This window comes from Vicia villosa, unplaced genomic scaffold (assembly GCF_029867415.1).
Source record: "Vicia villosa cultivar HV-30 ecotype Madison, WI unplaced genomic scaffold, Vvil1.0 ctg.000052F_1_1, whole genome shotgun sequence".
In the NCBI taxonomy this organism is placed as follows: domain Eukaryota; kingdom Viridiplantae; phylum Streptophyta; class Magnoliopsida; order Fabales; family Fabaceae; genus Vicia; species Vicia villosa.
The window spans coordinates 708177-729752 of record NW_026704981.1 but is presented as its reverse complement, the minus strand read 5'-3'; the positions used below and the strand labels follow the sequence as shown (position 1 = coordinate 729752).

At 37.9% G+C, this 21576-nt stretch overlaps 2 long non-coding RNA genes across 2 annotated transcripts; one reads left to right on the top strand and one right to left on the bottom strand.

The window, feature by feature from the left end:
* Nucleotides 1-205: 205 nt before the first annotated feature.
* On the bottom strand, nucleotides 206-7479 carry LOC131623128 (uncharacterized). Its single transcript, XR_009290142.1, has 2 exons — nucleotides 5184-7479; nucleotides 206-417 (listed from the first exon to the last, which is right to left on the bottom strand). It is a non-coding gene; the product is annotated as an uncharacterized LOC131623128 (long non-coding RNA).
* A 39-nt stretch (nucleotides 7480-7518) lies between these two features.
* LOC131623127 (uncharacterized) lies at nucleotides 7519-9383 on the top strand. Its single transcript, XR_009290141.1, has 2 exons — nucleotides 7519-8140; nucleotides 8261-9383. It is a non-coding gene; the product is annotated as an uncharacterized LOC131623127 (long non-coding RNA).
* The last annotated feature ends 12193 nt before the right edge of the window (nucleotides 9384-21576 follow it).

Here is a 21576-nt window from a genome sequence, read left to right as displayed (position 1 = left end):
TTTAAATCATAAATCAAAGTAATTATAAATTCAATCAACATCTAATGGGATGCTACAACATCAAACCAATCACAAATATGCTCAGTTTTTTAAACCAAAATACATAACACATTAGTGCGGATGAACCGACTTCACAATCAAATTATTTTTTCAAACTTCGTTTTATTAATGCAACGGAAATAATCAATGTATAACAATTATCATCTTCAAAACAATTGACAGTACCAACAACTGCAACATAATCAAAGAGAGTTCAAGGCCCCTCAAAACTTCCAAAAACAAATCATAAATAAAAAGGATTGCAAAAATAAGCGTTCGTTCCCTGGCGTTACGCATCAGAGAAAACCCCACTCTACATAAGCAACTGTAAGATCAACATCTTCCAAGCTACTCCGAAAGCGCACTAATCCTCTATACCTGCACGTTATCCACGTGGAGGCAACATTCAAACAGAAAGGGTGAGATATCATAACAATATAAAAGAAAGCATAATAATGAGCAGATAGCAATTTAAGTTCACATAATCATACTTCTTTACCTCACATATTTACCTTCTTTTAAGTCATCATAAGACACAATAACTCGTCATCAAAGAATACCACAACACACAACAATCATCATGATAAAACATAAATATCTTCTTCAACATTCAACAAGACATCAAGTTAATAATAATAATAATAATAATAATAATAATAATGCAATAGGACTGACTTCTCCTAAGATGCATGTGGTACCAACAGGGCATAAGCCCTCTCAAAAATGTCAGATAATGGGTAATAACAAGGCATAAGCCTTCAACAACAGGGCATAAGCCCTCAACGTTTTGCCAATTCAGGGCAACAACAAGGCATAAGCCTTCAAAAATGCAATATATGCAACATCTACATGCGACAACAGGAATATGCAACCACAAGGCATAAGCCTTCAACACTTGCCAATCCAAGCCAACAACAACATTGTCGTACTGCAATATAATTATGCAATAACAGAGCATCAACCCTCAACATTACGCAATTCCAAGGCAGCAACAGCAACATCATCATACAATATATTATGCAATTTATCCACACTTCATTTAAACAATATCATCACTTCAATCACAACAACATTCCTCATATTTCATATCGCACTGACAAACAAGGCATAAGCCTCCAACAGAAGAATGATAATTTAGTGTTATCAAAGTTATCATCACATTAAAGAGAATGCTTTTAACTTTCCAATGGTCCAAACGACGCGTCAAACGTACACCCGAGTCTAAAGTTATTAATTTTCAAAGTTGTGACAAAACTACAAACACCGACATAATATACCGATGCCACAATAACTTATTACACACCAATTAAATTTATTTCCAGAACTTGAAACCATTTTTATTGAAAAGAATATCGCGTTAGCTTTCTAACGCTTTGAACGGGGACCCAAACGGAGTTACGGTTTAAAAGTTATGAATTTTCCAAGTTTTCAAAAATATGTCCAAACAGCGGTAACCGGTTACCGTCAGATTCGTAACCGGTTACACCCTGTTAGAATGCCCAAAAACTCTATTTTTCAAGCTGTAATCGGTTACCCTATAGTGGTAACCAGTTACCAGTGTACCAAAGTCAAAAAATCATATTTTTATGCTACGAAACTCAATCTCATTCACCCCAAAACCCCAAATTTGCATACCAAAACATGTTTTTCAATTCTACAAATTTATATATACATATTGCACAACATTACACTCATTCTATAGTATCAATTACACCATTTAAATCACAAATTAGTCAACAATTCATCAACAATATTAAAACCCACAAAACAACAAATTGAGAGCTCAAGAACACACAACCATGGAAACCTAATAACTATCATTCCCCATTATTATGCAACCCATTATAGAGTTAGAATCTCACCCTTACCTTAGATTGACAGTTCCTAAGCTTGAACTTTTCTCCGCCTCTAACAATGGTGCTTCTCCCTTCGAGCCCTAACCTTTGTTCTCCTCTCCTCTTCTATGTTTCTCCTTTTTACGTAATATCAATTCTAATTTTTCTTCTCTGCTTTTCCCCTATTATATTCTAGTATTATTATTATTAATCCAACTAAATAAAATAGTAATATCTCAATTTAAATAAATAACTAATATCAACTAAATATTTATTTAATTATAATATCACTAATAATATTAAATCTAATTAAAATTTTAAGTTAAATATACTAAATACCATATTTTTCCGGCACCCCTATGTTTTTACACAATTGCTCACGAACCCCCAAACAACTCTATTTCTAATTTCTAAGGACATCGCCCTACACCGAAAGGTTCCTTAAAATACGTCAATTCAACAAATAGCATACATCAACGTATAGAATAATTAAAAATAATTAACACTTAAATCGGGGCATTACATTAAGGATATTAATTTTGGGGATCAATCGTTGGAGTCGGTTGAGCTAAATTCCGAAATTGTGAAAATGAGGAAGGAAGCTACAAATCAATTTTGGACGAATTTGTGCTTCAAAGAGAACATGTTAGTTCAAAAATTAAGGTTAAAATGGCTTAACGAGGGAGACTCCAATAGTGGTTTTTTTCATAAAGTCATGAAGGATAGAAGGAGACGCAATCACATCAGTCATATTAACTCTCCAAATGGCTCGCTAAGTTCGGTTAAAGATGTAAAGGAGGAAATAGTTCGTCATTTTTCTAGCAAGTTTGGAGTAGTAGTAGAAGGAAGTCCACTTTTAGATCGGATTTTTTTTATAAGATTAGTGAGGAAGATATGAGGTGGCTCGAAAGCCCTTTTAAAAAGGAAGAGATTTTGGAAGTGATTAGGGGTTGTGGAGGTTCAAAAAGTCCCGGACCGTATGGATTTTATTTTCTTTTTATTAAAAGATGTTGGAGCTTTATTAAATAAGACTTTTTTAGGTACTTTGATTATTTTTATGGGGGGGTGAATTGTCCAAGGTGGTGTCCTCATCTTTTCTGGCGATGGTTCCTAAATCATTCAATCCTTTAGGTTTGGATGATTATAGACCTATTTACCTAGTGGGTTGTATGCACAAAGTGATAACTAAATTGTTAGAGGGGATATTGAAAAGAGTTTTGAATTCTATTATATCTCATTGTCAAAGTGCGTTTATTCCGGGAAGACAATTGCTTGTATTTTAGTGGCAAACGAGGTGGTCGACTATGCTAGAAAAGAGGGAAGTTCTTGTCTTCTTTTCAAAGTAGACTTTGAGAAAGCGTATGACAAAGTTTCTTGGGACTTTCTTCGCTATTTGTTGGTGAGAATGGGCTTTGGGGAGAAATGGAGGTAATCATTTTCAAAAGTAACATGTCGGTGTTGGTGAATAGAAGTCCAACTAAGGATTTCGTTGTTAAGAAAGGTTTAAGACAAGGCGACCTTTTATCACCTTTTCTTTTTGTTATAGTGGCAGAGGCTCTTGCTAGGTTGGTTAGAAAATCAAAGGAAATTGGTGAATATGAAAATTTTATGATTCGAAGGAGCTGTGGGGTGGATATTCTTCAATTTGCGGATGATACGTTGTTGGTAGGAGAAGGGACTTGGAAGCATGTGAAGGCTATGAAGACCATTTTAAGGGCTTTTGAACTTTTTTCGGGTCTAGGTACAAATTTTCGTAATAGTAAGTTGATTGGGATTAATGTATCACCTTATTTTTTGGAAGCCGCCGCTTTCTACCTTTCTTGTAAAATCGAAGAAAGTAACTTTTCCTTTCTAGGAATTCCTATTGTTTGCAACCCTAGGAAAGAGTCTTCTTGGATTCCACTCTTGAATAAAATGAGAAACCGACTAGTGGGATGGAAGAATCTCTTTCTCAACCTTGAAGGGAGGATTACTCTATTGAAATCAATTTTGAGTTCGCTTACCATATTTACTTTGTCTTTTTACAAGATGCCGGTTAAGGTGGTTAAAGAGTTCACTAAGATTCAAAGTAATTTCTTGTGTGGGGGTGGAGGAAAAGAGAAAGATACATTGGGTGAGTTGGAAGGAGGTGACTCTACCGTATGGGAAGGGGGGACTAGCGATAAAAAATATTGCTGAATTCAATCTTGCCCTTTTGAACAAGTGGAGATGGAGAATTATTCAAGGAAACAAATCTTTGTGGTATAAGGTGTTAAAGGCCCGATATGGCGATTTATCGATGTTAGTCTTTTGCGAAGGTAATTCTTACAAACTTTCTTCTTCTTCTTATTGGTGGCGTGATATTTTAAAGATTGAGATTTCTTCTTCTTCTTATTCATCTTTCAAGGATCCTATTGTGTCCAATTGTTTCTTTAAAATTGGAAATGATTTTAATACACTCTTTTGGGAAGCCCGTTGGTTAGGGAATTTTTGTTTGAAGGAGGAATTTCCAAAGTTATATGGTGCTTCATCTTTAAAGAAAGTATCGGTGGCGGGAATGGGGGGTGGTGTGATGGTGTGTGGTTCAGGGGAGATTTGGGTATTCCGGGTGGTGTGGTGGAGGGGCTGAATTTATCATCTCTTTATTTTGATTTGCGGAGTCGGTTAGAAGCTTTTGGAGGGGTAAATGTTGATAAGGATACGGTGTCTTGGTCTCTTGATCCGGCGAGGGGTTTCTTGGTGTCATCTTGTTACTCACATTATGCATTTTACCTTATTCCTTTTGGTCTGATTAAGAGGTGCGATGAGGCTTTGGAACTTATTTGGAAGTTGGAGGTACCCTTCAAGATTAAAGCTTTTGGTTGGAGACTTTTTGTTAATAGATTACCCACTAAAGATCTATTGGTGCATATGAAGCAACTGGAAAACTCATCGAAACAAAATAATGAAGTCGCCATCGAACATCTATTTATCCTATTCTAAGGAATGGAAAATATCGAAGAAAACCAAACAAATAAGCACAGGTCTCAGAAAACGGGTAAGGGAGTCGGTTACGTGAGGGGAAGGTACTAGCACCCCTCACGCCTGTGGTACTCCACAGTATCCACTTTTGCTAATTTTCTAATCTAAGGGTGTGTGTGTGTGTCATGCAATGTGCTATGGGAAACATGCAATGAAAGGATATACAAGATAACAAGAAACATGAAAATAGTAGGCAAACAAGATAAAGGAAAAAGTCGAACAAAACAACAAAAAAAAAAAAGTTCGAACAAAATAAAGAAAAATAGAAAAGTTCGCTCGCTATGGTGTTCGTACCCTGTGCCTACGTACCTCCAATGTGCAGTGGAGAAATCAGAGCGCCGTAGTTCGGCCCAAAAGTTTTTGTTTCTATCTCGATTCAAGTCTCCTAGAGAAACGGAACCAAGCACCCTAAGGGAGCATGCAAACAAGGAGCGTCACAAAGATCCTAGCAAACATGGCATGTGAACAGGCATCACAAATAAGAACATGCGAACAGGCATCGCAAACAGAAAACAGACATGTAACAGGCATACACGAATGTGAGTGTGTGAACAGGCATCACAAGTGATAACGCGAACAGGCATCGCAAACAACATGTAACAGGCATACATGTGCAAGTGTGTGAACAAGCATCACAAAGATATCATACGAACAGGCATCGCAGATAAGAAGATAATGAACAAGCATCACAAAGATATCATACTAACAGGCATAGCAAATACAAAGATAGTGAACAAGCATCACAAAGATATGGCCTACGATCGAGCTCCGCTCGATAATCAAGCAAATTACCGAAGTAGTAATCAAACAAATGCATAACAATGGCACACAAACGAGCTCCGCTCGTAAAGCAAACAAACTACTGGCACTGGCCAAGTAGTAGAAAAGCGGTCCCGCCATAGCCAAGGGGAGCGAATCACCCGAGTCAACCAAGCATTAGACCTCGCGAAAATGATCGGGCCATAGACAAGAGGAGCGGGTCCCTCTCAGCAACCAAGCCATCACGGATCCAAAAGGAAAACGGTGCGTGCGTACACCGAACATCAACGTCGAGCGACGCGAGCTATAGGAAATGCGGGGGTCCGATTGCATGAACCCTTTTCCTGACATACTCGATAACAAGATCTTGTGCTGGTTCAGAAGTAAGCAACGCGTAGCGTGCGTATACTGAACAGACTCGATGAGACTGGGCGGGGGTTGATTGCTAACCCTTTCCGCATGCCTTCCATGAGGACTTAACGGAGTGCCATATAGGACTTATTACACCGTGACTCCCTGCCGCAAAGCACAAATGTAAACACACTAACAAAAACAGAGCCTCTTTCGAGGGCTTGGACAGATGAATGCCTAGGTCCTACTTCTCATGGAAAATATGATGCTGCATGCCTACCCTACTTCTCATGGCAAGATATGGTGCGCGGAAGAGTAAAAGATACAAGGGGACAATACCAAACGGATAGCAAATCCGCAATGAGCTAGCAAGCGTAAGCAAAGAAGTCTGGAATACTTCGCGTAAGCTAGCATCAAGCAAAGTCAGAAGGCAACGTCGTGTAAATAAATCACGAGCGACATGTGGTGCGTATCAGACACAACCACATAAGCAACCTGCAAGAGAAACACAATCCAGACAATACAGGAATATACATCTCAATGAATGAGAGATCAGATGAATCGATCGGAAATATGTTCGTGTCCCACAAATAAAGTGGAGCACAACACAAGTCAAGTCGCATCGGAAGCGAATTCGTGTCCCACAAATAAAGTGGAACACGAAGCAAGTCGAATCACAATCGAAGGCTCTCTCGAAGTACCTCGCACATCTCAACAACTGAATCAGTAATAACAAGGAAGCACGCTATAGAAAATACTAGCAATTAAGTCCTAAGTAAATCCTAAACAAAAATCTAACAAGATTAAATTGTTTTTTTGTGACATTTTTATCTAACAATAATAGAACAAAACTATGTGACTAAACATCAAATCCTAACAAGGAAAAGATTACATGTTTTTTTATTATCTCTTTTTATCAATGCGAGAAATCTAATCAAACATAATATTTTTTATAGCATTTTATCAAAGAATTAAAACTAAGCAATATAGCAAAACATTTAAATTCTAACAAGGAAAAGATATTTTTTATCACTTAGAACAAATATAGAAAACAAAAATCTAATTCTAACTAGAAAAGAATACATGTTTTTATTATTTTTCATTATGCAAATATCTAACAAAACAATTGTGATTATAGCATTTTATCACTTAACAAAAATAAGAAACAAAACTAATTCTAATGGTGAAAAGAAACATGAGTCAGGGGTATAATGCTGAAAACAGTAGTGCAGGAAGACACAGGCGCAGGGCCCATGAGGCCAAGCCCAACAGAGGTTTTTTGTTACAGTTTTTCTTCAGCATAAAAAAAATGGTGGTGATTGGGCCCTTAGGGCGGTGAAGGTGCAGAGTTCGTGAGTAAGGCCCAAGGGAGTTTTTGTTTATCTTTCTATGTCAAAAATGGTAGCACTGGGCTCATGAGGGGTATGAAATAGCAACAAGGGCGCAGAAGGCACAATGGAGCTTTTTATTGTTATTTCTTCTCAACCAAAAACAGTAGTGTATGGACCAAGAAGGGGTGTGCGCAGCAATTTCGTGAGCCCAAGATTTTGTTCCAAGTCATTCAGATTATCATGATTCAATTAATCCTATCAAACTTTAATCACAATATTAATCCAGATTTCCAACAAATAACATTCAGATTATCCAAGATTAACATCACTTAACTAGGCTAATAACCACATTTATCATAAAATTGGATCAAAAGGGGATTAGGTTAAGAAATGTGGCTATTCACCTTATCAGACGTATCTCCTTCCCTCTCTCAATCGGCGGTGGCATCGATCCTCTCTTCGTCACCGGCAAAGTGCGACGCGAGACTTCGCCCTTACTCTCTCGTTTCATCTTCGGACTCCCTTCGTCTTTCATCTCTATATCGAATCTCCCGTTGAAACGTGAAGTTAATGGCTCAAAGAGAATGCGTGTGCTGCTGTTGTCGAAGTTCATGTTGATGAAGATGTTATTCAGAACATGATGAAGATTATTGAGATACGATGCTTGATGGTGATTGATGGAAACGTTGCGGAATCATCAGAGAAGATTTTGGATTGCGGTTCTGAATCGCATTCACTACAGGAAGAACAAAACTATTTGTTGAAATCGAATCGGCGACGCGGCGATATTGATGATGATGGATTCAGCGGTGAATGATATTGAAGGTATGAGGTTCTTCTGTGTGAATTCCTCAATCTATCTTTTGATTTTCGGCTTTCGTTTTCAAATTGAAGAATGGATAGAGTTCGTGATTCTCAGAGTCTGATTCTTCTGGTTTTTTTCAGATTGAAGATTGGACAAAGATTATCGTGAACGGTTGAAGGTTGGAGAGGTTTTTCTGTTGAAGTTTCGTTGCCGTTTGTTGGAGTTGCGATGATTCGATGCGTGATGTGATTGTTGTAAGTGATAAACAACGTTGAATTTGTGATGGTGTGATGAAGATCGATTGAGTCTATGGAGTTGAAGAAGTTATGAAGATTTGGAGATTGAATCGTTCAAAGAGTGATTGCAGAATTTTCTTGAGGATCATCGATGAAGATGAAGAGAGTCCGGTTTTGAAGATTTTCTGGGGTTTTTATGGAGATTGTGAATTGAGAAGATGAAGGTCGAAGCGAAGAAGATGGTTGTTACGATTCGGTTATGTGGTGAATCCTCCCTCCTTTTCCGATTCTGTTGTGTTATTCTGCTCTGATTTTTCTGTTATGAACTTCTCTTGTTTTTTTTTGTTATGGAGGTGATAGCTGATCGATTGTAAGGAGAGGATTTGGTGATGATGAATGCCGAAGTTTACGTTTCTGTTATGAGAATTTTCTTCCATCTTCCGTTATGCGGTTTTCTTTTTCATTGTATTAAATTTTTGAATTCTTGAACCGGTTTCTTTTGTCTGAGTTCGATTTTTATTCCGTGAATAGCTTCTGGTGAACCCATTTTTACATGGCATAGGCTTTGATTTCATACTGCAGGTTTTGGGAACAAAGACGACTCCGACGCCCTTAATTGATTTGCGTGGATTTGGCTATGACTGAATGGGGGATTATTAGATAAGATGCCTTGATCTATTTTCTCAGAATTTTCCGTACCATTTGCAAAAGTATCATCCGTGACTACCCAGAAGCAACAAGGGAGTAATACGAGATGAGGATAAGATTCGATCTCGATGGATGGTTGGGATTCGATCCCCATGGCAAAGATTGAGAATAACCATTAGATGAGGATCCACGGTTGGGATCATGAATTAGGGACGCTTTCTTGTATAATTTTCAAAAATGTAATACTTGTAATTGACACCTCGCAACTTGTGATGTATTTGACTTTGGATGAAGCTTGAAATAGTCTCATACTCTTATAATCCTTTCGAATTCGACGATACATTCTCAATATGTAAAGCACTTCTCTTTTTCTCTTCAACTTGCACTTAAACAATGCCTTATTGTTTAAATCTCAAGAACTTGAACATCAATGCTTAAAAACTTCAGTCCACCTTAATTATCTTTGAATTTAGATTCGCTTAAAATCTCAATGAATGAATTCCAATCACGTTGCATCTTAAGAAAGCTTGATTCACCTAACAAACCTCCATCTTTAAATTTCAATGGAAACTTTTGAGTTTTCAACTTTAATTCTTACAATCCAAGTTAACTTGCAATTGAAGTAACAAGTATTTAAAGAACGGTGCCTTGATTATCAATTCAATAGTAATGCCTTGAAGACGAATTTGACCTGAAGCATAAAAAAAATCTCACCATAAAATCCAATTAACCTCTGCTGGATCTCAACACACTCAGACACTCAAATGAATAGGCTCTTTATTATTTTTGATTTTTGAATGACGAAATAAACGCCTTCCATAACTTATAGCACGGAGAAAGAGGGCAAATTTTGGGGTGCAACAGCATAGAGGGATTGAATTTACTTTGTCTAACTTGAAGTGTGTTTTTTGTGATAATCTTTAGGAAAATAGGAATCATACCTTTTTTAAGTGTTATGTGATAAAATTAGTTTGGAGGGAGATTGCTTCTTGGGTAGATTTTCTGGGGTTGGTGGAGGAGGATTGTCTTCCGTCTTTTATGGAATGGTGCTCTTATGGCCGTGTTAAAAAGATTAAAGAAGGAAAATTGGGGGTGATTTGGTTGGCTACGTCTTGGATCATTTGGTTGACAAGGAATGGTTTTTGTTTTAGGAATGAGGTTTGGAATATTAACAACATGGTGTGGAATGTCAAAAATTTGGTTTGGAGATGGTCCTCTTTCGGTGATATTACTCATTCAAATTATAGCTTTTACTATTTTAGCAAAGACTCTTTGTCTTTTATGTCGTAAATATATTTAGTTTGTAATATCGTTTTGGGTCAATCATCGACCGCATTGTGTATCAAGGTTGGAGAACCCTTAGTTCTCCCGTTAATATATTGCTTGCTTACACAAAAAAATGTTACTCCATCCATATTAAATTATAAGTTATTTTATAAAAATAATTTATTTTAATTATAACTTACTTATTTTACAATTGTAATATTAATAAAAAAATATTCTTTAATATTTATTATTATTTTTCTTTAAATTTTCTTAATTTCTCCTTGTTCTTATATGTCGTTGTAATACGGTGAACTGACTTTAAAGAAAATGTTGTGGATAGCATGAGTCACCACCGACTTTTATTTTATCCAATAAGAAAGGCTAAAAGAACAGGAAAAGACCCTTTAAAAAGATTTTGAGTTCAGGGGGTAAGTTATGCAAAGGGAAGGTGTAAGGCACTCTTTGCATCCATGGTTATCCATGGGCTCTTAATTGCTTAGCTCACTTTTGAATTGTTTGAATTGTTTGAAAAGTGTTTAGAAAAGATTTTTTTGAATAAGGACTTTAGCTTGTAAATAAGCGTAGCCTTTTTGAATTGTTTTGAAAAAGAGGTGTGAAAAGGATTTTTGATTTTTAGAGCAAGCAATTAGTAGCAACTACCCTAAGTTAGAAAAATTGTTCTTTTAGTCTTTCGGGCGAAAGGGTCTATCCATACCATGAGAGGGCAGGAAGTCTTTCAATTGGATGTTTGAAGGGTCATCGAGAATAATCACTCGCCACAAGACTGTCCCATGCCATAAAGAGGGCAGGTAGTCTAAGGGAAGGATGTAATAGTCATTTAAGGCATCATACGAGGATACCTTAGCAATTGGGACAATCATCTTATTTTTTCCGAGGCAGCATCGAGGGACTAGATGATTTTCATTCTTTAAGGTAACCTTGCTTGAGGTATCCTCGGAATCGAGGGACTTGACTATTTAGTACTATTAGAGGCAACAGAATCATAAGGCAACAAGGCAACCAGAGGGATTACCCTAAAGGTGTGTGGGTGCACAATCATGTGGTTAACTTCGATGACATTTATCTTGTAATTTAGGTGATCTACGTTCAATTCATGGTTACCACTCCCTAAATTACTAACCACGCAATAATAAAATAAAAGCAGAAATAAAATTTCCTACGCTATTACAATAAACACCTGCGGGGATGGGGGAAATTAAAAGGCGGAAAAATAAGAGGGACTAATAATTAGTTTTAAACATCCTTGGACGCTTTGATCTTCCTCGAACCCTCGATCGACTCTGAAACTCGATCGACTCTGAAAATTAAAAGAAAAAAATAATAGGGTGAGTGTAGGAGGGATTCATTGACTATTCGAGGAAAACCCTATTTTGGATAAAAGGCAAAAATAAAAGTAAAATAATATTTAAATAGGAAAAGAATTAAAAACTTAGCTTTTGATCCGATATGGCGCGTAATCGGAGGATACTGGGGTAACCCTGAAAATTTGCACAAAAGAAAAGAATTTTTAGTGCATGAAGGATCTACAAACCTTAATTGATCAAAGATCTATAAACCCTAAAAAGTTTACAAACCCTACCCCTAAACCTAACGGGTTTATTCAAGAAACTTATTGTGAACTAAAGGTTTTGTAAGGCTAAAAAATGCGTTAATGGATAACACCTACCAATAGCAGTGATTAGTGATTATGATAAAATCAGGGTTTAAGGCATAAAATAAATTGTTACCCTAAATTATGACTCTAACATAAACATTAGTTTTAAAAAACCCTAAAAAATAATTATTTTTAATGTTATAAAAAATCGAGTTTTCGATTAAATAATATTAAAACAATTTTTGTAATTATAAAAGAAATTTATTATTATTAAAAGGAATTTGGAGTAAATAATAAACTAACTAAAAAAAGAATAAATAAATAACTAAAAAGAATTATGAATAGAAATAATTAAAAAAAAATTAGAAAAAGAGACTTAGCTGGGATCAAGTGTGGTGCTCCATTGAGGGTGTATGGTAGTCGTGCGCTCTTGATCTTTCAGGTTGATCTTCATTGACGATCCAATGGCCAGAGATCGAAGGTGTACCATGGCGCTTGCTAGGTGGCTACACTAAATCTGTAAGAGAACACAAACAAACAAAGAAATAAAGTAATGTGTAGGACGCTGGGATCAAACCCAGGTCCTTTGGGTTACAACTCTCTTACCATGACCAATCGTGCTGCACATTCAAGTTGTAAACAAAGCCAACTAAAATCAATAAAATGGATTCAAAACGAATAATTTGTTAATTCAAAAAAACGAAGTCAGAGTGGGGCCCAGGTGCCATTGACTAGCCAATGGGAAACGGAGAGAGAGAAGGGAGACTTTGACTGGCCAATCACCTTGATCCACGCACACCAACCACTGTTCCTCTTCTTCACTAATCCTGCGTAAAAAAACAGCTGCGGAATAGATACGGAAATCTGGACTTTTGCTACGATAATTTCGTAGCTATCCCTGCAAGATTCCAAATTCTTCAAAACAGAAGTTAACGCACAATCAAAGCACCCAGATTACATAATTAAGGTGCTACGAACACTATGGTGGTGTTTATTTGGATCGACACGCCCTGTAGAAGCAGAAACGAAAGGAAACAAAATTCATGCCCTAGCCATGGTAGATTGCATGATATGCGTTAAAGCTTCTACTTGAGTGCTCGAATCTCTTCTAAAATATGTCACAAACTCCAATTGATCGTTAGATTGAATGGAAATAGTCATATATACGTAAAACTAAAAGTGTAAAGGATGAATGCATATGAACACTATGAGGCCAAGGTTTTACGCGTTCAAGGGACCATGCTTTGATCCTTACCTGCCTTTTGATACCTCTTGAGAACACCTGAATGGTTGGTTTGAACTTTTGATGGCTGCAGCAATGAAAACGAGTAAATTCAAGTTTGTGGTGTTTTGTGACTTGAAACCCTAGCCTCTTTGTGTCCAATTTTTTCGTCCTCATTCCTTGTAGTCTTGTTGTATATATATGGGAGAAAGATTAGGTCAACCAAGTTGGAAAGAAATCATAGGATTGATCATTTAGAAATTTTTTAAAAAATTTGATTGAAAATCTCATAGAAAACTTTCTATTTTTATTCAATCTCCTTCCATTCAACTATATATTATTTGCTTGAGACCCAAGAATGATTTGGTGATTGGAGAAAACAAATCTTTCATTAATGTGGATCTATTTTATTTTTCCTTGATTTATATTGAATAAAAATAAAAAATAAATAAAATAAAAATCCAAATCCTTCACCAACGAAAATCCAATGGTTTCTAGGTGTCTCTTGGGCTTTTATATGATCCAAAATAAAGCCCCATAATTTAATTCAATATTTTTGGAATTTTACTTGATTTATTTGCTATTTAAATGAATAAAATTCAAATAAATAGAAATAAAAATGCCAAAAATATAAGGATGACTTTATAGGCCCTTTTATGGATCATATGTGTGATTAGAATTCAAAACTTAGGCCCATTAGTCCAAATATCCAAAATTGGCCAAAATGACTTTCATGCCTTTCTTGAATTTCGACCAACTTGTGCCAAGCATATCTCCGTCAATTTTTATTGTATGGAAGTGTTCTTGAACTTTTTAGAAAGCTTAGAGTGTCCTCTAAATTATTCTTTTGGTTTCATCACAAATAAATATTCCATGCTCAAGTTATGAGCTTTGACCCAAAAGGTGTTTTTGTTGACTTTTTTGGAGGACCTGTAATGTATTGGCTCATATCTCTTATGTGGAAGCATTTTTTGACCTTGGGCCCAACATCAAAGTTGTACAGAATCAAATTTCCTTGAGAAAGTAGGAGAGAGTTATGGCTGGTCAAAGTTCGGTTGACTTTTACCTAAAAACCCTAATTTAGCAACTTTGTACTTTTGTGGATTTCTGATCTTTTCTTGATGAACCATGATCAATTCTTGATCAAATGGTGAATGATTATTCAAAATAAGGATGTTGACAAAAAATCAAGAGTTTTGACTGTACTTTGACCACAATTGACCTTTAGGTCAAATCAGTCGAATATTGACTTTCTAAGCAATTGAGTGATCAACTCTTTGAATTGAGACCTGAATTTTGTCATGGAGGTAATTTGGAATATGATGAACCATATGAGATGCCTTGGAGCTTTTGATCCATTGATTTTCTTCAGAACAATAAAAACCCTAGTTTTCTTGAACCTTTGTTTAGGAGGGGTGTCTTTGAGCCACGTGCCTTGACTTGAGTTTGAAGAAGAGAAATAGTATGAGCAAATTTTGGGGTATGAAAGCTTCCCCTGTTCAATCTTATTATACCTGAGGATGTAGATTGGCATGCGTGCCTGTCGGAATTTGAAGGTAGAAGATGATTGAACACTAGAATACCAAGAAATTTGCCCTTGATGATGCAGGGACTTTTTCGGGAATGGGCTTGAAGATGCCATCTAGGCAGAGTGTTTTCGGAGATGGGCTTAAAGATGCCATCCAGGCCTTGAGAGAAAGTTTACTGGAGATGGGCTTAAAGATGCCATCCAGCTTGATAGGCTTGAGAGTCAGAATACGTCGTACGTTAGACCGTATCTGAAGGATAGCCGTATGTTAGACTAAATCCGTTATAAGCGTCAGAGTAAGTCGTATGTTAGACTATACCTTTTTAGAACGAGTCGTACGTTAGACTGGGTCTAGTTTGCATCGGCAGATGTCTGGAAAACCGTGCGTTAGGCTGAAGGATGTGTCGTACGTTAGATCAGATCCAATTTGCATTTGATAAATGTCTGGAAAGTCGTGCGTTAGGCTGAAGGACGAGTCGTGCGTTAGACTGAACCTAATTTGCATCGGTAGATGTCTGGAAAGTCGTGCGTTAGGCTGGAGGATGGGTCGATTCATACGTTAGACTATGTCCGATTGCATCGACAAATGTCTTGAAAGTCGTACGTTAGGCTGTAGGATAGGTCGTACGTTAGACCAGGTCCCCTGTGTTGGTAATTGTCAGAATACACCGTACGTCAGGTTGTATCCTAGGATGAGTCGTATGCTAGACTGAATCCTTTGTATTGAGAAGTACTAGAATGGGCCGTATGTTAGGCTGTATTTGAGCTCGGTGTGTTGAGAAGTGTTTGTTGAAGATGGGCTTGCAGATGCCATCTATTTTTGGAGATTGATCGTGCCAGCACCGTTTGTAACAACCCTTACTAACCCCGCGGCAATATAAAACAATATTCAGAGTACATGAAATAAGGGTGCCACAATTCGAAATAAATAACATCATTCAGTCATGTCATGCATTCACTGAGGTAATCACCATAAATTAAAACGTTTCATGTTAACAGAACGGAAATTAAATCAAACGGACTAAGTTTAACATCTTTAAAACTTATCCTTCAAAACATCAAAACATAACTAGAGTTATCAAACATAAACTCTAAAAATCGCGTCCCCAGTGTTACAACTATCAGAGCATGACACCTGACGCTACTAAAATAACTGACTCATGAGCTAATCCTCACCGAGTCGGACAGCCGCTATCCTCAATCTGAAAATGACAAGATGTAAGGGTGAGTCTCATCATAATTAACAAATGTTATAAGGTTATAAAGCAATAACACATCACAGTTGCATCATTCACCCAATTGTTTCATAAACAGACATTCAAAACAAGTCAAACAACAATCAACACATCATCAACATTTACAACACTGGAATACATCCAATCATGTTATAAATTATGCATATGTATGGACTGACACTATGCATGTGGTACCAACATCATCAAATGGGAATAACCCATGACCGATCCAACATCATCAAGATACGGCCCTGCCAGCACAGATTCCACACAATGGGAATCATGCTCTTCACTGATCCTACACACCCTTATGGATACAGTATCATCAATGAACATGAATGAATGCAACATATACAACATACTTATACCATCATCTTCATCATCATCAACATCATCATCATCATTCAAGTATGTTCATATATATTAACATCATTCAATCACAATTCCATCATCATCATATATAAAGCATACACGTACTTGCACCAATCATCATCATCAATAAGAAATAGCATACGTGTATTTTCATCATTCTAAAACCAATCATTCATCATCATATAAATTATTCTATAAGGTTCGTTTAGCTCGAAACGGCACATCAAACGGACCAACAGTTAAAAAGTTATGTATAGCTAAACTTTTTAAAATGTCCCAAACATCAACAGCACGCGGCGCCAGCTTGGTTCGCAGCGCGAACTGAGCGTCCCAAAAATCCTTGGCTCTCTGCCAAGCTATTCGCGGCGCAAACATCTGCACGCGGCGCGAAACGAGAAAAAGTTACGCCTTCGCGGCGCCAACACGGGTACGTGGCGCGACCTGTGCGTATCACAACTTCCTGGCATTCTGCCCACCTATTCGCGGCGCCAACCCTATGCACGCGGCGCCAACCGGAGATTTCAGAAACCCAAACCTGCAGAAAAACAGCATTCTACACATTCCAAACTCACCCAATCCATACCAGTACGAACCTAGGGAAGTGGAATGCACAAACAACACAAAATACACCTCATAATACACCAATTACACATCAATTGAGACCATAACAACACAGACATCATGGATTCAAACATAGGGATCAAACATCATGCAATTCGACTCAATCCCTAAATCTATCATATGACTCAATTGACCCGAATTCTACATCTATTCAGTATTATCAACCCTTAACCCGATAATAGATGATAATCAGACAAGTCCCCCCCCTTACCTTAGCCAAATTCTTGATCCTTGGTCTCTCCTCTTCAGTTCTCCTTCACGTTCCTCGTTCCCAAAACTTCTGTTCTTTCACGTTCTTTCTTTTCCCCAATCCTTTATTATTTTATGAAAATAATAATATTAAGGTTAGTAAAAACTTTACTATATCACACCCCCATTCTTCAAAAGGTTGAGGAATGTCAAAATTGCAATGATTATCCTTATTCCATCAAGAGATCAAGAGATGACGATACCACAATGGTAGTCCTTCATCAATCAAAGGATGAGGCAGTCACAATCTTTCAAGCAAATCAAAAGCAACACAACATCACACGACTTGTTCAAAAAAAAAAGGAGAATTAAAAAAAAAAAAAAAAAGAGCCCGCTAAGTCAACAACATGAAAATGAGTGACTTAGGCAAAAGTTAGGGCATCCCGCTGGACTCCAAAATAAAATTCAAAAGAATTTGTCCAGGCAAAAGTTAGGGAAACAAAAAAGGAAAAGCAAAGCAGAAGCGAAAAAACAAGGATCCTCATCAAAAGAACAAAGTCGTGTGATAATGAATCAGAAGAATAAAAGGTGAGCGACCGCCATGTCCAAAAAACCTCATTGATTCCTCAACCACTCCAAATTCCTTGTGAGGAATGAACACTCATGTCGAGTTAATTGAACCTAGGAATGGAGAACATCACGAAGGGGGTGGGCACCAAATAATTTTGAGCCTAAAAAATCCTTTGTTTTCTAAAAAACCGTGAACCCGGCCAAATTACAACCCTTAAAAGTCCTAATTGAAGTAGGGTTTATTTTGAAAGCGCACTCCAATAAGATAGCGTTTAATTGACTCCCAATGAAGCGAGACTCATATCCATGTTGGTATCGTACGTTTGCTTTGTCTTCCATATGCAAAAATCGAGGTTGTGTCAACTAGTGATCCATTCACAAGAGGTCGCAACCTCATTCCATAAAAAGTTTTCTTTAAACTTCAAGACTAACATAGGCTTTGCATTAGAATTATCATTCTTAGAATTAACATTCTTTTGCATGCAAAATATGTGCTTAACATCAAGGGAGTTACCATGATGAGAATCAGTGAGTGACTTGATCATACCGGAGTACAAGAGACTTAAGAACTCCGAGGAGGAAAAGCTAATCATCTCAAATGTTGACCATCAAGGGGCAAGTTATCCAAAGAACTCCGTTGGGCATGAACAGTTAATGCTTTCCTTGATTACCTTGAGGAGAAGAGTTTGAAGACTCCGTTGAGCGTGGTAAAGTTGTTTCCACGTTTGTTTGACTTCAAAACAAAGAAAGCTTGAGGATTCTAGTAAGAAGTACCTAATCAGGGGCAATTGAATCGAGGTTCGACCTCTCAAATTCAGCATATCAGGGGCAATCATGTCGATAAATCTCTTCAAGCTTTGATCAATCTGGGGCAATCATGTCGAGGAATCTCTCTTGAGCTCAACCAATCTGGGGCAGTTACGTCGAGATTCAACAAATCTCTCCAAGGATCCTTTAGGGAACATTCCTTCATGGGTCAAGAAACTTGGGGCACAACCTTGAGTTATATCATTGCTCCCGAATATAGGAGCTTATTTCCCCTGGAACCTTGGCCTCTCCCCAAGCATGGAGTTTATTTCTCCCGAGAGTTTGTTCCATTCCTCAAACATAGGAGTTTATTTCTCCTAGGAGTTGTCCTACTTCCTTAACCAAGGCTCATTACCTGGATTTCTCATCCCAACATGGTGAATCAAGGGAATCTCCTTAAGCTGAAAATCCTCCAAGCAGTGGCACATGGTGAGAAGTCAGAAATTATTCTGCAAGTCAAAGAAGGCGCATCTTACAAATCAAAGTCCAATATCTATTGGCATCTGTACATAATTCTTAACACTAAGGGGACTCTCCCTGGTGTTTACCTCACTAATGCCTTTATTTGGCACTCTGCATATAGCGTTCACTGCATATAACATTGCATCCTCAAAAGCGTAGCATATCCATCAAAATGGAGCATTACGCCATAGAAAAATTCAAACATGCATACAAAGCATAAGCCAGATAATACAAATCCGCACCCAATCAAGACAATGATACATCCCCACAGAAAATGTTGTCCTTACAAACTCCGATTGATATCTGCTACTACATTACAAATCTCCTCAAGCCACGGTGCCGATACTTGGTATCCTTAATCCCCAAAAGAAGTCTCATCTTCTCTCTCCAATGTGGATCGGTTACAATGTTTTTCTTCGTCAGAATCGTTGTCTCCGAGGTTATTTCCCGTGTGCTGCGTGCAAATTAGAGTGCGAATGAGGGTGGGCATTCAACCCATCTCATTTTTCAATCGTTTGAATAACCATACTTGGTGTGTGGCAATTCGAACGACTGCCACTCTTGAAGAGCTACACCCCGCCTTTGGCCTGAGGGATTAATGTAATTCTTATGCTTCGCAAGCATCAACATCTTCGTGATTATGTCTTTTGATCGAGTCTAGTCGTCACTAGTCTTCGTGGTCCTCTTCCCTCGTACGGGAAAACTTTTTAGATCCAACCCCCGTGTTGTGTATCCTTTGCCTTCCGTCCTGGCAAACCATTTCAAAACTAATTCCCAATCCCCAACCTCAGTGTTGATATTATTTCTTTCTTCCCTCGACCTCAGTGTCGATACCTTTCTTTTCCAACCTCAGTGTTGATGTCTATCCTTTCCTTGTCCAACCTCAGTGTTGATGCCTATCATTCCTTCGCCGACCTCTGCGTCGATGCCAATCGTCATTCACAACCTCAGTGTTGACGTCCTCGACCTCAGTGTCGACGCCTTTCCTTTCACAACCTCAGTGTTGATGTCCCCGACCTCAGTGTCGATGCCTTCCCTCTCCCAACCTCAGTGTTGATATGCTCCAACCTCAGCGTTGATGTCCCCCAACCTCAGTGTTGATACGCTCCAACCTCAGCGTTGATGTCCTCCAACCCCAGTGTTGATGTTTATCCCTTCTTTCAAGTCTTGTGGATCGTAGGTCCGTTGACCTTATCCTCATCTTTGCCAATTCTTGTGGATCGTGGGTCCGTTGACCTTATCCTCATCTTTTTCATTTCTTGTGGATCGTAGGTCCGTTGACCTTATCCTCGTCTTTTTCAATTCTTGTGGATCGTGGGTCCGTTGACCTTATCCTCATCTTTTTCATTTCTTGTGGATCGTAGGTCCGTTGACCTTATCCTCGTCTTTTTCAATTCTTGTGGATCGTGGGTCCGTTGACCTTATCCTCATCTTTTTCATTTCTTGTGGATCGTAGGTCCGTTGACCTTATCCTCGTCTTTTTCAATTCTTGTAGATCGTGGGTCCGTTGACCTTATCCTCATCTTTTTCATTTCTTGTGGATCGTAGGTCCGTTGACCTTATCCTCGTCTTTTTCAATTCTTGTGGATCATAGGTCCGTTGACCTTATCCTCGTCTTTTTCAATTCTTGTGGATCATAGGTCCGTTGACCTTATCCTCATCTTTTTCAATTCGTGTGGGTCGTAGGTCCGTTGATCTTACCCTAGATTTGAGTCGTGGATCTGTTGATCCCACCCCGGTTTCGAGTCATTTACCCTTGCTTTCAATTTCTGAGTCGGTAGATCCTATCATTCCATCGGACCCGTATTTTCCAACCACAGTTTCATACAACAATCATTTCCATTGAGAACCTTGTATTGGCACCTTGGCTACGTTACAAGCTACCTCATTTCAACCCCTTACCATAAACTTCCCCACTAGAAAAACAAAATGCTCTTTCCCCAGCAGATATCAAAACAAAAATAATAAAGATAACATCATACCATCTTCTCTTCAGGACAAATTTCTGGTACTTTGATATTTAATCTTCTTCAACCTTCAATGTTCGAAAGGCTGGCGCCAATCTCACCTTCAAGTTTAAGACGATTAAATAGGGGCAGCTGTCATACCCCAAATTTGTCCTACCCTTAATTTATTTCTAACTGGCTTAGACTTTGCATTCATGTAAATACCTCCACTAGGTCATTTAACACATCATGCATCATTAATCAATAATTGGCATCGGGATCAAGGATCATTGAATTAAGGATCAAGAATCAGAATTTACTTCCTTATAATTGCATCCATCAAAACAAGTATCCAAGGTATTAGGATCAAGGGTCTTGTTGAGTAACAGTTCTCTATTGCTATCTATAATACAAGAAGTTGGGTTTTTCTCTCCTCTGTTGGATGCTATTGGGCAAGATCTCATTACCTTCATAAATTGGGGCTCTGTTGGTGTTCACTTGTGGTGCGAATTGTATGGGTCAATTAATGTCTGCTCGGATTTCTCAGTGAAGGATATTGGCAAAATGTTGTGGATATTGTGGAGATCATTAAGGTAATCAAGCGGCTTCATTCAAATTGGTGCACAAAAAGGAAGGATTAAATTTGTTTAAGGTTTGATAGATCGGTTCGAGTTTAAGATTTAAATTCAAAATAACAAATGATGGGAAATTCAAATTTTATTTGAGAATATAAGACAAG